Raw genomic sequence first — 6,904 nt, 5'->3', positions numbered from 1 at the left:
CTAGAATACGGCAAATTGGTAGATATAAATAACAAACAAAACAGCAAGACTAAATCTAAAATAAAAAGAAAACCCACTGGTAGGAGCTTGATTTCCACGATTTTTTTTTTTTTTTTCACTAACTAAAATCATAGTTTCAAGTACAACTCAATAATAGATAGGAAAGCTCACCTTCTACAAACCAACATTTATTCTTTTAACAATAAACATGACTTAACTATTTCATAAATAAAATATGAATAAAATTCGAAATACAACGAAAAATTAATTTAAAATCTGCAATGTCTTAAAGTATGCGAGGTTTCAGTAGAAGTTGTCATATTTTAGATTTCACTGTTCTATTTACAAGGGATTCAGCTAGGGCAGCCTCAAGGCCAACGCCACTGCGACCCTCTTGGATCTATTTTGGCTCTTAGATTAGATTCAGCTATTTACAAGGGATAGATTTCCACGGAATAAAAAAATGGCAAACAAAAGTGAAAGATCTTAATTTGAGTTAATAACAAGAAAAAAGACACTTGCTCGTTTAATCTAGAAACCCATGAAAACTTCAAATCGTTCGAGACATTAGAATTTCTGATCCAATGATTTTTCGCAAACTACACTTTTAAGTAACAAATTTACTCTCCAACAATATTCTAAAAATGGTAAAACCACACAGTTTATAGAGAAATAGTTTTTTAGTGAACTATATACTCATCTATCTCACCGAAGTGTTCTAAAATGCAACATCTTGGACAAATTATTTCTATTACCAATTAAAGAGCAAAATATTGGCGGAATCAGCTACGACTCTCAATGATATAACTTACATTCTCGTGAGTGCGGCGAGTCATGCATAGATATCAAAGATAGTTTCTGATTAGGAAGGGAGAGTCTCTCGATTGGTGGATGGACATATTCTTGGCGATTCCTATTGGTATTGACCTAAGTCTACCACTACTGTTCTTTTGAGTTTTTGGGCTGAAAAGACAGTTACTTGGGGGGTAAGCAATCGACTTACAATTTCATCCCAATATCCTTTGATAGATTTTCATAGAAAAAAAATAAAAGTTCGTGTGTGAAAACTGAATGTAGGTCAATAACATAGATATTAGGTACTGCATCAAGGTAAACTGCAGTTGGCCACAAACAAAACGAGAGTACTAGATAAGATAAAGATAGTTCAATCAATTTGTATTTTTTTTCCTTTGTTTTGAATGAAATAAAGGTTAAATGGCTGTAGTGGTTATGTTTGTAACGCACAAAATCGCAAACTGTTAGAAAAAAAAATATGGCAACCTACAATTATACACTTCCGCTTATTATCCTTAAAAAATTCGATTCTCACTGAAATCATTAAGAGGAGATATTCAATTTTGATTTTCTAATAATGATACACAGGAACAAAAGTGGGAGTTTGCTTCTAGATTCAACTCAAAAGTACACTGGTCTAACCTTTTGCTGATGGTAATTTTTTCTTATTCAGTGCCAAATTTTTAGTAAGAGTGTTATTCCGTAAAGCACAGCAATATTGTCTTTTCATGTCATAAACAACTGCAACCACAGTATCTGTTACAAATAAGTATCATCGAATCTCAAACCAACTTTGTATTAAGTCAGAGATTAAATATCAAGAGCAGCATTTTTGCTGAGTTTTAAAGAATTACAGATAAGTAGATTTTTTTTTTTTTAAGTTGGCCATAATTTAGGTTTTTTTTAAATTCAAAATAAAAAGAAGGAACAAAAACCACTAAATCCCAATACCCTGCTTGGGCACAATTTGCAAATCCGATTTTGAAAGCATAGATTTTTTGTTTTCTTTATTTTTGAATTTTGCTGAGTAACAGTTATTAAGTTAGTAAAGAGGAGTAAACCAAAAGATATCCTAATAAGGGCCTTATAATTTTATAGTTGTCCCAGTTTAATATGCGCTTGACCTTTGTTATGTAAGTTTCATAACCTAACCGTCTACGGAAGAACCACCACTCACTATTATATGTAAGTATTTAAACGTTTTAAAAAATATGAATCAGATTCACCAGTTTAATAATTAAATACACTATAGACATTAAATTAGATTTTTATTTTGGTAATCATTTTGGAAACAAAATAAAACATAATGGTAGAACAGCCGAAATATTAACAACAAAAAAACAAATCAAAAATAATTTTTTTTAAAAAACTCTGCGAAAGGAGTTTTAGATTCTGAGAATGGTTTCTTCTCCGGAAATACACGAGAAAATAGGTAAGTATTTCGTAGTTAGTGATTATAGCAAAACAGAAGGCGAACTAAAAAACATAAAAAGTCCATGAATTTATATGTGTTAGTTTACTATTTTCTTTATTCTGAACTGTTTGAACTATATACAAACTGCGCAATCAAAGTTGGTTTTAAATCAGCTTACACAGTTATCCACCACAACCCGAAAATCATATCATCAGATATCTTTATATTTGGCCTTCAAGGAGTCATTATTTGGCAGTCATGAAGAAGTTAGAACTATTGCCATAACTGTTCATGCTTCAAGTGGTCATCTGTAAAATAAAAGTAAAATATTATAAAATGCAATTTAATATCATTCAGACAAAAGAAATTAGAAAATGGCGACAACCAAAGACATAAATTTATATTACTCGCATTAGACATTGTTATGGAATTTGCAATGATTTAAAAAATTATTTTACTTTATAACCACAAGAGTAAATAAAATAGCTTTAACAATAATTTATGCTTAGTTTTTTTTTCCTATAGGGAAATACAATTATAAAATATGATTAGAAAAATATAATAATAAATTATACGTTTTTTCTCAAATGGTACTTTAGGTATAATACTTAGAACAAATCAGAAACTCATTACCATTTCATTCCCTCATTATACAATATTTACTTCATCAGGTCTACAAACAAAAGTGAGAACTGAGTTTTTAACAACTATTTGTATAATAATAACGAAAAATCTCAATAACTGTAAGAAGTCACTTAAATGACTGCAATTATTGTAATTGTATATCTAATTCGTTTTTAAATTCTTGTTGCTTAACTAAACATTTAGATCAAAGTTCGTATAAACTTTTGAATGAAGAGATTTGAGGTTTACCTGTATGTAAACCTTTTTTATATTACTGTTGAAATTTTTAGCATTACTGAGAAGCACTTTAGGAATGTTAAGTATCTAGTTAGATAGGCTACCCAAAAAAATGGAAATTTATATTGAATTTAAAAAACTATGATATTGTAAGCTAGCTCATTCAATCTAATTTATTTATAAATATTAGTTTTCACATCTATCAACAAGTAATACACAGAAAAAGTATGGAAATGATTCACTGGAATTTGAAAATTACGAAAATAAGTATTTTTCTTAGACTTTTTGCATGAGGTCTTAAATTATTAGTATTTTTTTTAACTCTATAAACTTTTGATTTAATTTTCTTATTTTAATCCTTATTGGTTGAAAGATTTATTGCTTACGCAAAGCAATTTTAATTTCATTTTTTATTCATTAAGTACTTAAGTTTTTGTTGACCGTGTGCAATGGACCTAAGATTTCATGAGCGCTCCAATTCCTTAGCTAAAAGAGGCATATTGTGTCGTCCCCTTGTACTTCTGGTAGGAGAAAGCTCATTTTACAAGGTCCAGGGTTCATCCACCCGTCGTTTTTGTGTTTTAAAAACCTCTGGTTTTAGGTGCAATTTAAGCAGGATGAACGATAAGTTTCCTAATTCCCCTCACAATGTCTGCGCGCTGTGACTACATCCACTTACTGTGAGACCCTATTAAGATGTTTACCAAGTCTTCAATTATTATAATACATCAATATATCATCGGTGCTATTGACTAAGGTGGATGGAATAGAGTAAAATGTTACATACTGGCCTCTTAATACCTTTCTAGCAAACCCAAGAGCTCCAAGAGCCGAAAGAGGCGAGATCAGGAACAGTATTCAGGGCTTATGGGTCCAAACGTATGACTACGTCAAGTGCTGGATCCCGACGACCACCGAATTGTCGCCATATTGAGCGAAATTCAGGTAGCAGGCTATCTGTACTATCTCCGAGTCACCATTATCGTGACGAAACTCTCTTATTTTCCGTGGGCAAAGAGTGAGAGAGTTCGATTGCGATAATTTTTAATTAATTTCTTTAGACTTACTTAGTTAGCAGAATCGTTCAAGGTCTTCAAATAGTAACTGCATTCGCCCTTGCGGGCGTTCTCAGTTCAAGAAATGGACCATTTAGGACAGAAAAGTCGTGAATAATTGAAGCGTCACTTCGAAACTGCTTTGAGAATAGATGCGGGGACTCAAAGCTAAGATGATGATAGCGTTCACTTCATTCAGGATCTTAAACTTTTTCTCGATGTAAGGTACCTACACAAGACAGAAGTCAAAAACTGTAACGAACATTAATGTAAACAATACAATACAAATTATAAGTATAAGCCCTGAAAAAGACCTATCCCTCGGTCGAAAGATTTGACTAAACACTAAACAGTAGCTGGCATCAAGGTCGTCTGAAAGCATTAAAATGAGTGGCACTCTTTCACCAAACAACTAAGTACCCAATGTGCTAAGTACGTCCCAAAAAGTCTTCAAAACCGCAAATAAAATTTGAGATTTCTTATACAGCTCCTTAGTGCCCGATATTCTATGTGTGGACACTATTATTAAAACCTAAAACTACTTATTTCAATCATTTTAATTAGCTGGATATTTCCTGTACATAAATTCATTAATAAATTAAGTAGTACTTTAATTTTTAAAAAACTGGTTTATTTTGATACGTTTCTATTCTCAAAGTGGTTAGAGGTTTGTTTCATAGAACTATGTCCTTGAAAACAGCAACGATTGTTTGCATTATGTTGACTGTACATTTATAATTTTTTTATTTTCAGTGACGTACTTGGAATAGAGAAACATCTTCAAAATAAGAACTAAACTATGTAGTTTATTTCAACATTAAACACTTCTAAACACGTAGTAAATTACAAAAAAAAAAAAAACTATTAATTGCGTAGCGCAAAATGTAAACATCCTTGACCGAGACATAAATGACTTTTGTCTTTATTGTGAACTTTACCATATCTAAGCAACAAAGTATTATAGATTACATCAAATGTGGTAATTGAATATCATATCTTTAACAAATATATGTTTTTTACATAAATAAAAGTTAAACCCCATCATGATCGTTTATCGCGTGAAACCGCAAGCCAAAGTCAAGATTAGTCCATAATTAATAATAACAAAATTGAATTATTAAACAAACAATATACATACAATATTTTGTAAATACTTCATTCACTTGTGCACGGACTAGGTCATAACTAATTATTCATTTCATCAAAAACCACAAACCTTGTGTAATCTCGCCTTTTCTCAAGGAATGTTCATTAAATAAATCCGACCAGTTGTGCGTGATTGGTTACTAAATATAACGAACCAATTCATTGGGCCATTGCTAAATTTCTTGTCACTATTTAAGAAATCTGATTAATGTTCGCATCGACAATAACAGAAATGCATTTTTTGAATGTAAATAATCCGGCAGATAGTACTAAGAATCAACTTAAGAGAAAAATTAATTCGTGAAGATTTCAGAGTTGAGCATGATATGATTAGGACGGTAATACACAAATAGGACATAATGCAGTCATCATTGAATGAAAGAAAAGCTCTTCTGATTGGTAATTGGTTATTTGTATTAACCAACTATTTTTATCGCTTAAAAGAATTCACTGAGGCAAACTAGTGCACTGACCAGAGTTGGTTTGGTCATTTGAGAAGTGAGTAGCACTTGTTTTTGATTAAAGTTCAGAGAGTTCAAGACTACAGAATAATAGTTGTTAAAATATGTAAGTGGCAATACTTCTACTTCTTTATAATCTAATTTAATATCATTGTGAAATACTCAGAAGTTATAACGAATGACAGAGAGTTTGTGTAACCATTTCTATCCTATACTTATTAATTTACAATCAACAATAAAAAGTATCACATTCGGAATTCATGTTCTAAAATTCTTCTCCTTACGTATAGTCTCTTTCTCAATCGGCTGAAATGTCACAGCCTCTCTTACAAACTTCACTTTCTAACTAATAATAAATGAATAATCCTTTTTTTTCAATCCCAAGATTTTTTTATCCTTCAACTTTCAGCTAAATCTCATATCTTCTACTTTTAGCAATTCTGCCGACATTTTTACCATATTTTGATTGAATACATCTTTGCATTTATAAAAGCCAATAAATCAAATTTATTTTCATTTAAAACGCCTTTTGCTGACATTTAGGCTTTTTAGAAGAATTTTATTAATGAAAATGTTTAACAATACTATGTCCAAGAGAGCCCCGTTTTCATTCTAATGAAATTTGGTCCAAGGAACAAAATACTTCTACCAGTGTGATATGATAACTGCCTTGTCAAGTAGACTTGCAGTGAAAAATAATCTGAGCTTCTACATTGATACAATAACTGATAATATACAGGTCTAACGAATGCCTTATCGCAAATGCCTAGTACAATTGTTTTCACTTTAGCGAATCTCACTATTTGAAATTCCATTCTATGACTATTTTGACATATAACAAACTTGAAACATTCACTTCCCAAGACCACTCACTGTATACAAGCTAATAAACTCCAATTTCGACCATAAGGAAGTATAAAATTTAAGTAAAACAAAGATTTGAAAGTGAGGAACCTGCCGGACTAACAATCGAAAATACTTCGCGAGCCATCCCTTACATCCGGGAAGTGTTTGGTTGAGAATTATTACTATTAAGGTAGATCAGAACTTAGTACTGAACATCCTGTTGTAATTTCCAGACAGTAATTAGCGAATGAAACTCTAAAAAAAAAAAAAAAACACGATATTATTTTCATGGTAAACTAATTTATAAGAAGAAATCCTGTAAAATG

General features: G+C 31.1%; 1 long non-coding RNA gene across 10 annotated transcripts in view; it reads right to left on the bottom strand.

Moving 5' to 3' along the window:
• The window catches only part of LOC141457897 (uncharacterized), a 37,399-nt gene that overhangs the window by 608 nt on the left and 29,887 nt on the right, over positions 1–6,904 (bottom strand). For 6 of the 10 annotated variants that reach the window (XR_012460596.1, XR_012460598.1, XR_012460599.1 and 3 more), the window contains 2 exons: positions 4,138–4,354; positions 1,438–2,517 (listed from right to left, as the gene is read on the bottom strand). This is a non-coding gene — a long non-coding RNA (uncharacterized lncRNA). Of the gene's footprint in view, positions 1–1,437; positions 2,518–4,137; positions 4,355–5,263; positions 6,834–6,904 lie in introns of all 10 variants that reach the window. The other 4 variants (XR_012460601.1, XR_012460595.1, XR_012460602.1 and 1 more) reach the window with 4 other exon arrangements.

This window comes from Rhodnius prolixus, unplaced genomic scaffold, assembly GCF_049639745.1.
Source record: "Rhodnius prolixus isolate KJV_2025 unplaced genomic scaffold, Rpr scaffold_5, whole genome shotgun sequence".
NCBI classification, from domain to species: Eukaryota; Metazoa; Arthropoda; class Insecta; order Hemiptera; family Reduviidae; genus Rhodnius; species Rhodnius prolixus.
Note: the sequence above shows the minus strand (reverse complement) of the source record. Positions and strands in the feature narration are given on the sequence as shown.